A 15525-nucleotide genomic window follows, 5' to 3' on the forward strand; every position below is an offset into this window, starting at 1 on the left:
TTAATTAAAATTAAATAGCGTTTTTGGTTTATATGTTTAGGCCTCATTTCCACTGGCGTTTTTACAGCCACGTTTCTGAGCGTTTTTTACAGCTTAAAAACGCCTGTCCATGTTATTCTATGGCTTCATTCCCACATAGGTGTTTTTGAGCTGCAAGTGGCATAGACGTTTTTGAGCTGTAAAAAAAACGCGGGACCAGGGCGTTCTGAAGCTCCAGAGTAGAGCTGTAAAAACGCCAGACGTTAAAAAACGCTCAAAAACGCGACCGCGGCATTTTTAAAGCTGCAGCTCACAAAAAAAAAAAAAATGTTCATTTTGAAAAAAAAAATGGACAGGCGTTTTTAAGCTGTAAAAAAGCCTAACAACAGTGGCTGTAAAAACGCCAGTGGAAATGAAGCCTTAGACTCATGGCAAGGCTCTCCGCATGTTAGTCCCAATTGAGATCTGTAAATTTAAACATGCATGGGATATCCTCAAAACAAAAAAAAAAAACTTTAAACAAATCTTTAGAAAGGCAGACTCAAACTACTTCCTGGGCTTTTCCGATGTCACTCTATGTTAGGGTATGTATGATATTCACAAACTATATTAAGACATCACTAGGAAGATCCATCTTCAGTAACGTTTTTGGTAAATGTCACATTCTTTACTTTATAAATATTCACCCTGCCTCCCCATTTACAGAATGTGTGTGCAGTTTGCAAGTTCAGAATAAAGAACTATAATGTCTCACAGTATAAAGGTGCCATGGCACAATTCCCATTATCCCAAACTTGAACCTTAAAATAAAACTAAAGGCAAAACAGTGTTTTCATGTTGGAATGTCCCATAGTCAAAAAAAGACAATGGGCAAAACACAAGAGATACATTCACTTAACAAATCACAGTTATTACCTTAAAAAGATAGCTGTGACATTATCAGAGAACAGGTTTGTGGGAGGGGCCTACCAGATCCACTCATATGCAGCCTGCAGAAAACTAGAGGAAGGGGTGGATACAAGACCAGTCATCCTGCCCAAGTAGGGAGAGAGCAGCAATGACTGGTCTTTAGCATAGGAAGCTCTTGCACAGAAACAAAGTGCATTCTGTATTACTACACAGATCTGAAAAACAAAGACAAAATACACATTCCTCTTCTATAGACAATTCTGTTTAGCCAGTATTCCAACTTTAGCCACATGCTTCTGTACGTCAGTAATAACATACATTTCAAATTCATTGTACTATGAAAGACTGCAGAGGTCCTCTGTGTTCTTCTCATCCTGTAAGCTATCTTATCACATCCTTCTTCAGCCTCTAGGGTCTGAAAATATGCAAGACTGACAGCATTACAATAGAGCTTGAATGAATGACTGGATCTTGGTAAATCATTTAACCACTGTCGGTCTAATCTCTGCCATGTGAGAAGATAATAAAAAGACAGATCGCAGGCAATTGTACTACCAGTGTTTTAAAATATAAAATTCATTATTTTATTAAAAGATTGATTGAATTAAAAATTGCTTTGGTTTGCCAAGAATCCTGCTTTCATTTCATATTGTGTGGTTGCTTTCAATATAATTTCCTTAAAATCAATATACATTTTGATATATCTACAGCCAAAACATGTAGGGAAGGGTTTTTTTTTTTTTTCTGTTGAGAATTACATTCACCTCTTGTGTCATACATAACAGGAAGCAAGAAAAAATATCTCCAAAATAAGGGGCATGTGACCCGAACATGTGACCCCATTGGAGTATTTCCAAACTATTCCTCTTTCAGTGACAACTCAGAATTTTGTATTTTCCCTCACGTTCATTCCTGAAAATGAGGGAAAATACTTCTGAGAGTCTGCAGGAGCTTGACAATGAACCCACAATCTGCTGATGTCAGATGCAATGCTCTGCAGGCTCTTAAAATGCATTATTATTGTTTTTAATGTGCAGTTGAGCTGTTTTTAGCTCCCCCAACTATCCCTCCCTAAGCTGCAGACAGTGGGATTGGGCGTTTGCATGCCATGGTTTTCCATGCTTTGCGTTAAAAGCTATTGCTTTTTGACCAACAGTACCACTGCCAAACACAACTCAAGTGAATAGGCTTTGTATCTGCGTGCAATGCACAAGGTTACCGAGTATTGGTACAGCATGGCGTAGAAAAAATTCTGCCCGCACATCCAATTAAAATAGTAGTTGTGGAAAAAAATAAAATTAAAATTCTTCATAAAAGGCAACTCCACAATAAAAAAATTAAGGAAATAGCTTAACCAGCCAATAAGTTTCATGCAAAATCAGTGCTTAATCATAACTCACAAAATTATGTCTGAATATTTATATATATATTATATATATATATATATATATATATATATATATAAATAATCACACATACACACACATATACATATACACGAACATTGAATAAACCTGAGCAAAACAAGTAGCACACAGAGGCCAATCATTGGGCAATAAATCGTTTCTTATGCAGTGCGCAAGGCAAAGTGAAATATTTATAGATTTTTTGTTGTACAATTAAAAGCTATATCTAAAATGTGCTGCACCTCTTTTCCAAACCAGCATGCAAAAATGACTGCAATGCAAACCACATATAAAAACACCTTTTAGAAACAAAATAATAACAAGAGACAATGAAGCAGAAAAACAAATAGTGAAGGTACAGAAGAAGTTGTAAAATGTTTGAACTGTTTTCACACACACACACACACACAAGGTGTGGCACTGGAAAAAATGTCCTGCGGCAAAATAGCTGCAATTTAGTTAAGGCAATACAAAATACCTGCCGTAAGAAAGAGCCTATAGAAATATAATGTTGCAAGGTGTATAATCACTCTTTGCAGATTTTATTTTCCTCGGCTATAAAAAAAGTTTCCTATTTGCTAAATAAAGAAAAACAAATGAGGACAGAGTGGGCGTTAAAGACTGAAACACTTGCCTTGTTTAAAAAGTGTACCTGACAGAGGAAATTTTTTTTTTAAAAATGATAATTTTGTAAGGTGAGGCCATGTTCAAGAGCATGTTGTTCTGTAATTTACAGCAATCAATTCTAAATAAAATGTTTATTAATGCAACCGTTTTGCTCAACAGCCATACAGCTAAACTGTTTACCATTGCTCTTTTCTATAGGGCCTCAAAGGGCACATAGTTAAACCGTATGCAGAAAGCTGTAAAAATTATTTGACTGTGTACGTTTCTCCAAAGGCATTTTTTTTTGTTTAGGACAGAGTGGTGAGGTGTTAGCACCTCTGTCAGATGTTTATTCCTGCTCCATATCCCTGCTGGGGAGATTCACACTATTTGTCTTAGTAACCATTTGGAGAGAAAATCCCAAATTTTGAGTTGTCCTCATAATAGAATTAGAGAGGTCATCTTCCAATGGATACACTTGCTCTACTGTCAACTGTCTAAGCCCCCAATCAAACCTGCACATCTTGTCAGTTCCAAAAGCGTGAAAACCTCTTAAGATGAAGAATCACATTATAATGAATGGGCCCATTTACACCTGAGTGTTGTGACTCTTGTTGCCTGAAGCTCAAAAAAGTACATGAATTTCCTTAGGGCAGAATTGTTTTTTGGCCCCATAGACTTTAATAAGAGTGTCTGAAAAAGCTTGAAAAACATGTACTTAAGCACATATTTCAGATGTTCCCATTTAATAGTCTGAGGCCAAAAACACACAATTCTGCTCCTGTACTTCAAGTCACACATACAAGCAAAAAAACGCCTCTGAATTGCCTGGCTATGGAGGTTTTACTTTACTTAGAAGACAGAAATATCCATCTCAAAAAAAAAAAAAAACTTAACTATCCTTTAAAAACATTAAAAAAAGCACCAAGACAAGTGTTTTATTATCTGGTTTCTACAACCAAAACAATAAAATACACAAAAATATCAAGTTTTCGATAAATAAATAACTATATTTATTAACAATTCATAGAGTACAAAGTTGTGGGTAGAAATATAAACCATCATTCATCACCATTAATATGACTAAAATATCAACAACCAAGGCCCGTTCCCCCCAGATCAGATCTGTCCCCACTATTAATATACCCCAAAGTGAGGAAAATTGTAAAAGCCAGCTTTAGATCATCACCGTTCTGATCATGACATTGATAGGTTTGAATAATGTCTATGTACTTTATTTATAGGCGTATGACACGCTATTCAGGGTGAAAAAGTGCATGTGCGTGTTATACGCCGATATCATGAAAAAATCCAATGGTACTTGCTGCATAGCGTCTTGGGGGGGGGGGGTGCGATCTGAACCAAGCAGACACCACCAGAGACATGAAACTTCCCTCTTAAATTGGGGTGCATGTTATACACCGGCGCGTCTTATACGCCGATAAATATGGTATTTATTGCATTTAATTTGTAAGTTATTGCATTTAACACAATTCCAGAATAAACGTCCCCAAACATCCTCAAATGTGACTTTTATCATTTTGAGAATAGCGTCAAAATCTCAGACAATTATTTAACAGTTGACAAGGCCTTAGAACACTTGCCACAAAAGATGTCATTAGTACCCATCATAATAATTGTGTGAGAGATAGAAATCTTATCAAAGAACAGCATTTCTTTCATAATATAAGGTTAGAAATAGGCAAGAAGATATAGGCATGAAGTGTTCCCCATTTTAACCAGTAAAGCCTACCAAAACAATAAAATTAAGTGGGCTTAATTTAAAGTAGATTGTGCCAAAAAAAACAGAAGAAGCATCACTGTGCCAAGTACAACTGCCTTTAAAAAATATATATATATATTTTTATTAAATTTTTCGCCAATTTTTCATCTTTTAATGCTGATCTTCTGCAGCCTTATTGCGGTCACTTCCTGCATACATGTAGCCTTCCAGTGATGGCCACAAGGCATTTTTTTATGGCAGATTTCCTGAAGGTTACAACTAATGATCGTGTCTATGCCTACTGTATGTTGAAATACATGTGTAGTCTCCATTAGAAGCCAGTATGGCAAACAAAATTATTTTATTTTATCTAATTTAAAAGGGCTCATTCGCACTGAGAAAGCTGCACACCAGGAAAAGTAGCCTCTCTCTGCACCTGGGAATGAGAGGTTGTTGCATGCAGCCACCTGTACAACTCAATGAAAAACTGTGGTTGTACGGTAGCCTCACAGCCTAGTGATTGCTTACATACAGGGACACATACAGGGGCGCACATCTGTCTCTGTACAGTAAAAGTGTGCAGATGTGTGGATACAGCCGCAGCCTGTCATTGATTTGTACAGGTGGCTGTATGCAAACACCAGTTCTTCCCGGGCACAGATACGCTGGTTTTTCAAGGTGTACAGCTCTCTGTGCCCATGTGAATGAGCAGTTAGTGGTAATAATAACACGTTTTTATTGCTATTAAGGATCTGCCTCAATATGCTATGTATCAAGTGTAAATACAGTATACTGTTGAGGGTTTGCTTGTTCATTATCTGACTTTTCTGTTAGATACTAACGCCCCAGACGATGCAACATATTCCGAAACTGTTGCCGTTTACATTTCATCAGCGCTGTTATTCATCGTTCAATTTAAGTGTCTCTACCTACATTAAACAACCTTTGCCTACAATATTACGCTATGTGCTTCTCCTTTTTCCTCTTTTCAACACCATCCGGTTCTGTTGTTTGACCTCCGGTGGGTCATCACCCATAAGCACTCATATTTGCTTAACTGATCAGTGTGTCGGATGCTGTATGTCTCTTGCACTTGAAGATTTGGTCTTACAGCGATTATACCAAGCTTTGTTGACCCTTTTGAACATACGTTCCTCAGGGTTCAACACTTCCGGTAAGCCTCTTTCCATTTGGTGGCGGCCTTTCACAGTGTGTGTCACGTTCAGATTGTGGGAACATCAGCACTTTTTGCCTTCATTGGACTGTCCACCAATTTATTGGAATCTATATTAAATTAGTTTCAATTTATATTAATGTTTTTACACATTTATTGATTGTTCATCCTTCACACTGGAGTTTGTGTAATTTTCATATATTCATTGTTATATGTCATATATCAACTTCCATTTAGGATACACAGTGTTTTCACATCACTTGGTGTATTATAATTTAGCGCTACAATTTTTATGTTTTATCTGTTAGATACTAGCCTGGAAACTACAGTTCAGCAATTTGTGAATGAGAGTGACTTTTTTTTAGCTTTAGATCATTTGCGGCTGCTGGCCAACAGAGTAACATGGGGCGGTATCAGCCAGATACAGTTCCAAGACTGAAAACAAATAACATCCCTCATTATAGCCTAAAATGAACAAAATACTCAGGCCCCATACACACCATAGAATCTATCCGCAGATAAATCCCATCAAATGGGTTTCTGCGGATAGATCCTATGGTGTGTACACTCCGTCGGATATCTATCCGCAGATAAATCTCCCCTGGAATGGATTTCCAGCAGATAAATATTTGTCGACATGCACAGAATATCTATCTGCTGGAATCCATTCCAACGGATGGATCCGCTCGTCTGTACAGACTTACCGGATCCATCCGTCCAAAGGGATTCCCCGCACGCGCCGTAATGAATAGACGCATGCGTGGAATTCCTTATATGACAGTGTCGCGCCCGTCGCCGCGTCATAATAGCGGCGACGGCGCGACACGTCATCGGCAGAGGATTTCAGCGCGGATTTCAATGCGATGGTGTGTACACGCCATCGCATTGAAATCCTCTGAAATCTTAGAGAGGATTTATCCGCGGATACGGTCCGCTGAACCGTATCTGCGGATAAATTCTATCGTGTGTATGGGGCCTCACAGTACTTTTCTACCAAAGAACATTGAGTTCAGATTCACTAAATCAATTCCACTTTTTCAACATTTCATAGCAAAATGAGGAAGACGCATTGTGTAGGAACAATACAACTAGTCCTCACCATTTTTAACAAATGTTAATATAAACACAGACATTAGTTGAAGTAACACAAGTGTTGTCAGATATCTTTGTATGACACTCTAAATAGCTCATCTATGGTATGCGACTTCCTGACAGCTTACAACCAAGGAGGACTCAGTCTACAAATAGATGTTTGTTTTATGCGTGCTCACTTGCTGATGTGTACCAGTGAACTATATTAAAACTTGTGCAGCTAGATTACCAACTCTCAGTTTACACATTATTTATTTTTAATATAAAACATATGCCAACCAATGGACAGCACATGTTCTTGTTAGATATTATATGTGTGATATTATATGTGTACAACCCCGCCCACCTATCTATGAAGTTAAAAGTTGCACTGAAAACAAATGTGACTTATTTTGTGGTTCTGACAATTTCTGTATGATGTGCCATGTTAGGCAAGTCGTGGCACTGAAATGACAGATGGCAGTTACCCTCCATTGGATCACTGGGCACCAGCAGAATGTTAAAAAAAAAAAAAAAAAAAACACAGACCACTGTCATGGTAAAAATCTGTAACATCTTCTTTTAGGTTAACACACTAAAACTTTTCTATTTTCATCCTTACATATTTAGGCCTCACAGGCAGATTGGGACCCAAACACTATGAATAGGCCATTTGTCTATGGAACTGACAGATGCTGCACACAAGCAGCCCATAAAAGTCTATAGGGACGCAGCATTTGGGGCAACTCACCCACATCTGCACACCTGTCAAATTAAGATAACCGGTTGTGTCCATGCAGACGTTGGGGTTGATTTACTAAAGGCAAAAAGACTGCACTTTTGAAAGTGTAGTTGCACTCATTTTTCCCCAGAGCTTAGTGAATGTGGTGAAATTCTGCCGTTTTCCATCATCCAATTATGTGCAAGCAAAAATGCATTTTAATATTTTTTTCCCCCTTGCAACTGATTAGGTATTCTTTAGTAAGTAAATCATCACCACATTTACTAAGCTCTGGGGAAAATGAGTGAAACTGATCCTATTGGGTCTCCATAGATGTATATAGGCTGTCTGCATGTAGTACCTGGTGGCTTCTGCGCATAAAAAGAAAAAGGCCAAATCATGGTGTATGTGCCTCAGCACCCATGTGTATGAGGACTAATGCCCCGTACACACGGTCAGACTTTTGACCGGCCAAAATCTCGAAGGAATTCCATCGGAGTAAAAGAGAACATGTTCTCTATCTAAACTCCAACGTAATTCCTCGCAATTTCTGATGAAAAAAGCCTGATGGGACATACACACGGTCGAAATTTCTGATGGAAAAAGTCTGATCGTGTGTACGGGGGCATTAGGGTTCATGTTGACAGGTGTTCTAGTCAAACACAGCATTCTCCATCAAAGGTATGCAGATGCGCTTAAATGAAAAAACGCAGCATTTCACAAGAGGTTGGCCTGCTTTGCATGCAGTTCAAATGCACCTGCATAGGAAGTGTTGCACCCCAAGAAAAGCAGTGCAATGTAAAAACAGATCAAACAAAGTTGCTGATCTGTTACACCCAATGGGATGCTGCTGACATTAGTTTTAAGTGCGGTTCAAAAGCATAGTCATAATGAAAGCACCACCCATCAAAATGACTCCTAAAAATGGATCACCAGGCACATATTAAGCACGGTATTAAGTTACCGTATATACACTCGAGTATGAGTATAAGCCGTGCTTTGTGCTGAAAATGCCACACCCCCCCCCTTCAGCTTATACTCGAGTCACCTTTTTACGCCTGATCTCCCGGACTTTGGGGACCCGTACCGGCCGTGCGTAGGTCCAGCTGGTACCGGGTCCCCAAAGTCCGTAGGTCCCCTGGACCCCACTTGGCACACAAGTAGCCCCACTCTTCCTCTGCAAGTGTGCAAAGTTTGTTTTTTCAAAGCTGGGCACCGCTTTTATAGACTCCCATGTTAAACAGCAATTTCTCTGTTGATTTTGGGGACCTGGTACCGGACGGTCGTAGGTCCTCTGGACCGGGAACTTGGCACACATGTAGCCCCATTTCTCCTCTACAAGTGTGCAACGTTTTTTGTTTGGGGGACCTACGGCTGGGGGACCTACGGCTGGGGAGCATCGATTTTTCAAAGCCGGGCACCCCTTCCATAGACTCCCATGTTAAACGTCAGTCTAGGCATGGACACAGTGAGGCATGGACACAGTGAGGCATGGAGATGGACACAGTGAGGCATGCAGATGGATACCCTAGCTTATACCCGAGTCAATATTTTTTCCCAGTTTTTTGTGGTAAAATTAGGTGCCTTGGCTTATATTCGGGTCGGCTTATACTCGAGTATATACGGTACATATGTATTGATTTTTATGCATGTACCTGAATACCAATCAGACTTGAAAAGGAAGGGGTAGGACTGAAAGCCAATCAGGTATGCTGCTTTAAAATCTACCGACAACATGTTAATAGGGGGAAGAGAGCTGAATGAGCAGAGGGATCACCTCATTACTTCAATAACTAATCAGCAGGCTGGGATTGGAGAGCACCACTGCATCAGTTTTACAGTTTACAAAAGGAGAAAGTGGTGTAACCTGCCTGGCTGGACTATCTGGCAGGGCTCTGTAAATCTCAGAACTGGATTTACAGAAATACAAATTCATTGTCAGGTAAAAAAAAAAAAAAGCCCCTAAATATGTATTGCTTCTGTGTTTTTGGCTGTCTGTCTACATCTCTGCTTTAATTAAAACCAAGTTTGCCCAAAAGGTTCTTAGAATTTGTGTCTAGTGACACAAACTGGAGTTTTAGTGGAAATTACTTTCTTTACATCAAAAGACTTTTATTAGCATAAAAAATAGATATGCAGTGTTTGCTTGACAAACTGCTTGCTTTTTTTTACAGTAAAAACCCTTTATATTTGTTGGTGCATAAAATCACTTTTTTTTATAATAATGGTGCCCAAAGGGAAGAAACAGATTTGCAGCTGCAGAAAACGAATTCTAAGAGCCCTTTCACACTGACAGCGCCCGGACGTCAGCGGTAAAGCGTCGTATTTTAGCAGGGCTTTATCTGCTTTTTTTGAGGTGCTATTCGGACACTACAGGGCGCTTTTAACCCCCGGCCGATGAAGGGGTCAATAGCGCCCGAAAATCGGCGCATCAGCAGCGCTGCCCATTGATTTCAATGGGCAGGGGCGCTTTAGGAGCATGTGCACACCACATTTTCAGGCACTTTAGAGGTGCCATTTTTAGTGCTAAAGCTCTAGGTCTCTAGCTCTCATCTGAAGGAAATCCTGAAAACATGACCTGTTGGGGCGCCTCGAGGACTGGAGTTGAGAAACACTGTTCTATGGAAACAAGTCCATATAGGCAATTCACATATTTTGAAAACTGTGAAAACTGCACCTACAGTTGCTAAACTCTGGACACACCCAGCAGCACCCTCATCCAATCCCTCTTTGAGGGCAAACAATAAATCAAAAACTCTAGGCAAATGCCCCTTTTAACCCCTAAATCAATGTTAATGTAAAACTCCAGTTCCGAGTCTTCTATCCCTTTCCCTTTACAGAAGGCAGGGGGTCCTCCTTCAGGTATCCACATCACTACCTGTGTGACATGGACACTTCTATTGGCTGTCCAGCACTGGGGAGAGTTTGCCAGTGATGACATCAGTGCGAGAGGACTGTCAAGGAAAATGGCACCAGCAGGAGACCCGGACAGCTGATTTAGGCAAGTGTAAGACATTTCACCAGGTAAGATTAATTATTTAAGTAATAATAAAGAAAAAAAATGCATGCTGCATGGGTTAGGAGGGGAGTGGCAGAGAGAAAAGTTAAGGTGCGTCTTGCGATGGGCTTGAAATTAAATCTGACTGGGTGCATAAACTAAACAGCTCAGTGGCTCATTACACATCCATACCAAATAATGTCACTTCTCTAAAGTTAGATAATTATATGAACTACCCATATACACCACACCCAGTATGACATCATTTTTACTCTTTACTTTCTGCCTGAAAAAAAAATGCATTTAATTTAAATATTTATTTCTGCAATACCACTCTACAAGAAGCAGGATTCTAAATTTAGAATAAAAATCAACTTTGCTGTAGGCAACAATCTGCCCTATTTCATTCAATAAAAAAAAAAAAAAAATACACCCATTTAAATGAAGTGAAAAATTTGCTTCTATTAGTAGTATGACTCTTCTGTACCGTTACATTTCAATCAGCCCATGTTCCTTGTTCCTGATCCATTAAATTCATTTTCTTAATACATTTAGAAATTACCTATAATTTAAGAAATCTGAAATAAAAAGCACTCAAGAGCCTAATTGTAGTCTGCGCAACCACAAAACTAAGTAAAGAAAACCGTATACGTGCCGTCTAAGCAAAAGACTGTAAAGATTTAATGCTACAGACAAATAATTTCAAAGAGTACCTGTCACCTATGTGCTGAATTGGTGGCGTCGTTCTATGCCTAGACTGATATCTAGGTCAAAATGCCCATTCACGTGTGTGCAGCGTGGTCCATTATGTAGAAAATCCTATACTGCACAATGTGTTTATTAGTGGTCTGCATGCGTTTCTACTCTCCTTAATTTTATTTAAAATATAAACAAATATTTTGGAAAAGCAGGGTAAATTAACCCATATCTTCTCAAGATAGACTGTTAAATTCTTGGCACTCCGAAATGAACAGTCATCTATATAAAAAATTAACACGTCGATATGTAAGATGCCTTAAAAAATAAATACATGTTTAAACAACAAATACTAACAATCGTTTAACCAAGAAATTATACAGTCTTGGAAAACACAGAGAATGTGTCACATGAAGAATATTTCCACTACATTACTTCCTGGGGTCATGTGAAGAATGTTTAGGGTCAGGATCAAATGTGTACACCTGCTTCTCGCTCTGCAAAATTACTGATACAGTAATAATAAACATGTGGCCTTGGAACATAAAAATGTATCTATAATGCTAAAGAGCAAAACAATACAACTGGTTATAGCTGACTGTATTGTGCAACAGAAAGAAAAGGCAAGTACACACAAGACATATATCTTGTTTTTACATGGAACTGCTTCTCTATTCTGCAGAAATATCTCGTTTGGTCAGATTACAAATCAATTACTGTCTTGTCATATAGCATGGTAAATATTTTACTTATGCTATTATATGTGGGGGAAAAAAAAAATGTATAATCGCTTATTGTTAAACATTCACAAAGCTCTTATTTATTGTAAATAATTCAGGTCATGTACTTTTACCTTTCATCCCTGTAAGAGTAAATATTCACTTGTATTCAGAAATGACGCACACACACAGCCTTGTCATGTTACAACCAAAAACTTAAATGTATTTTATTGGGATTTTATGTGATAGACCAACACAAAGTGACACATAATTGTGAAGCGAAAGCAAAATGATTTTCAGTTTTTTTTTTTTTTTTTTTTACATATATCTGAAAAGTGTGGTATGCATTTGTATTCAGTCTAGTCAATATTCCAATCGCACACGTTCCTGGAAAAACGGCTTATAGAGGAAAGGTGGGTGCTGAAACGATCACCAGCTGGGCACTGGAACCATCAAACAAACGAACATATTCACCAGCACACCATGGATCGTAGATTACGTCCAAAAATGTAATGCAAAACAAACATCACAATAGTGCAACCTTTCGAGGTCACGCAGGACCTCTTCGTCAAGCGTGTGAGGACGAAGAGGTCCTGTGTGACCTCGAAACGTTGCACTATTGTGATGTTTGCTTTGCATTAAATTTTGGATGTAATCTACGATCCATGGTGTGCTGGTGAATATGTTTGTTTACATTCAGTCCCCTTTTACTCCGATACCCCCAACTAAAATCTAGTGGAAACAATTGCCTTCTGAAGTCACCTAATTAGTAAATAGAGTCCACCTATGTGCAAAATCTCAGTATAAATACAGATGTTCTGTGAAGCCCTCAGAGGTTTGTTAGAGAACCTTAGTGAACAAACAGCATCATGAAGGCCAAGGAACACACCAGACAGGTTGTGGAAAAAAGTTGTAGAGAAGCTTGAAGCAGGGTTAGGTTATAAAATATACCAAGCTTTTAACATCTCACTGAGCACTGTTCAATCCATCATCCAAAAATGGAAAGAGTATGGCACAACTGCAAACCTACCAAGACAAACTGTATGATTGTTTGAAGAGAAATGCATCTGTACCAGGCTCTAAGCGTGAGGAGGTAGGGCAAGCAGTAAAAAGTAAAATCTTCGAAGCAGCCAAAAAATATTGTGATCTTTCTGTACATAGCATGAAGTGCTTTATTCCTCCCTTGAGGAGCAAAATGTAGTAAAAGAGACCCAGTTTGAGAATTTTTTTATGAAGTTCCTCTACCTGTGGATAAAGCAGCAAGAAGATGCAAGGCCTGTTGGCCCGAATGAAACACGAGAATACGTGCTGTGATGAAAGGACTGCGTTTGAAGATTTTTTTTTTATGTGGACCCAGCTGATACAGGTATATTCAGTTTAAAGTGTTACTAAACCTAAAAACATTTTTTAAACTATTTTTTTTTTTATCTTAATGCAAGCAATGCATTGTGTCCCTGTGCCTCCCCCCCCCCCCCCTTTCCTGTGTGAAGGGGAAGAGAGCAGAGAAGATATCAGCACTGTGCAGGGCTGCATCCTTTCTCCCCTTACTTTCTCTTTACACTGCATTTGAGCAACAGCAGGAGCCACTGGCTCTTGCTGCTGTCAATCAGGGGAAGTATATGGAACGCAGCTCCGGAGCGTAGGGACTACCTCTCCCCATAGCCAGCGGCTGGTTATGGTTTTCCCGCAGAAGAGGAGGAGCCAAGATCACCGCCTGTGACCCCAGAAGGAGGAGGATTAGGGCCGCTCTGAGCAATACCACTGCACAGAGCAGGCAAGTATAACATGCGTGTTATTTTAATAAAATAAATGTGAGTTTAGTAATACTAACAGTTCTTGTTTGATTTTTAAAGATATTTTGTTTAAACATCAATGTTTAGTAACTGAAGTGCATAGAGTAATTGTAAAGTCTCTTGTTTTTCTATAAAAATAACAAACATGTAATACTTACCTGCTCTGTTGCAGTGTATTTCTACAGAGCAGCCCACATTCTCCTCTTCTCATGTCCCTCTTCGGCTCTCCTGGCCCCTCCCTCCTGTTGCGTGACCCCACAGCAAGCAGCTTGCTATGGGGGCACCCGAGCCAAGTCACAGTTCTGTGTGTCTAGTCAGACACAGAGCTACAGTTCAACCCTGCCCCCTCTCTCTCACAATTGCCTAACTGACTTTGACAGCAGCGGAAGCCAATGGCGCCGCTATGTCTCAGCTCATCAGGAAGGAGAGTCCTCGACGGCTGAGACATTCGTCGACATGGTTTGACAGAGATGGGTTTCAGGTAAGTATTAGGGGGGCTGCTGCACACAGAAGGCTTTTGATCTTAATGGATATAATGCATTAAAACAAATAACCTTCTGACTTTACAACCCCTTTTAGCAAATACAAGAACATGTAATATAATGGTATGGTTTTAATTAAATAAAATAATTTGAGTAATTCTCCAACTATGTGTGATTAACCTATTAACCTAAAATGAGTTCTGATATCGCTGTTTTACTAACCTGACCACTTATTATTCTTAGAGCCGGTTCACACATGGACAGCACGACTTGCCGAGCATCTCGACAAGGCGATCCGCATACTTCAGAGGAGACTTGCAAAATGATTTCTGTATTGAAGTCAATGCAAGTCACCCTAAAGTTATCCCAAAGTCGTACAGGAACCTTTTTCTAAGCCTGAGCAACTTGAGTCACTCCTATTAGAACAGTTCCATAGTACAGAACGGAGTGCGACTTGCCAGGCGGCTAAGTCACCTGACGAGTCTCCCCTGTGTGAACCGGCTCTAAGTAGTAAACCTTCATCTTGTTTGCAAATATTAAGGATTCTAACTACCAGCATGAAGAGTCCTTACATTTAAAGAGCACCAGTCATTTCAAATCCATCATGGCAGCGCCTGTTAGTGGGTTTTCACTCACCTGCTCCTGCCAAGTCCCTCACCTTGTGTCTTTGCCGCATCACCAGTCGTCCCATTAAAGTGAATGGGACTGTCGGTGAGTCAACAGCGGGTCAGAAATGAGAGTTGCTCTTTAAAAATTATGATTTAAATCAAGCTTTTTCACTAGCGATTTATATCATGGATTTAAATCATCTTGATTTACGGTACATCAAATCAACCCTGGTGGAATGACTTGAAAATTGCTGTTCACAGATGCTCTCCATACAATCAGAGAGCTTGAGATATTTTGCAAAGAAGAATGAGAAAAAATGTCACTCTAGATGTGCAAAGCTGGTAGACATCCCCAAAAAGACTTGCAGCTTTAACCACTTTAGCCCCGGGCCTGTTTTTCAGAGTCGGTGTTTACGAGACAAAACCATTTTTTTTTGCTAGAAAATTACTTAAAACCCCCAAACATTATATATTTTTTTTTTCTAACACCCTAGAGAATAAAATGGAAGTCATTGCAATACTTTTTGTCACACCGTATTTGCGCAGCGGTCTTACAAGCGCACTTTTTTTGGAAAAAATTCACTTTTTTAAATGAAAAAATAAGACAACAATAAATTTGGCCCAATTTTTTGATATATTG

At 39.2% G+C, this 15525-nt stretch overlaps 1 protein-coding gene across 1 annotated transcript in view; it reads right to left on the bottom strand.

Annotated features, from left to right (window-relative positions):
• The window catches only part of ARID5B (AT-rich interaction domain 5B), a 368024-nt gene that overhangs the window by 333221 nt on the left and 19278 nt on the right, over positions 1 to 15525 (bottom strand). The window lies entirely within an intron of this gene.

The sequence above is a fragment of the Rana temporaria genome, chromosome 8 (genome assembly GCF_905171775.1).
Source record: "Rana temporaria chromosome 8, aRanTem1.1, whole genome shotgun sequence".
Taxonomy (NCBI): domain Eukaryota; kingdom Metazoa; phylum Chordata; class Amphibia; order Anura; family Ranidae; genus Rana; species Rana temporaria.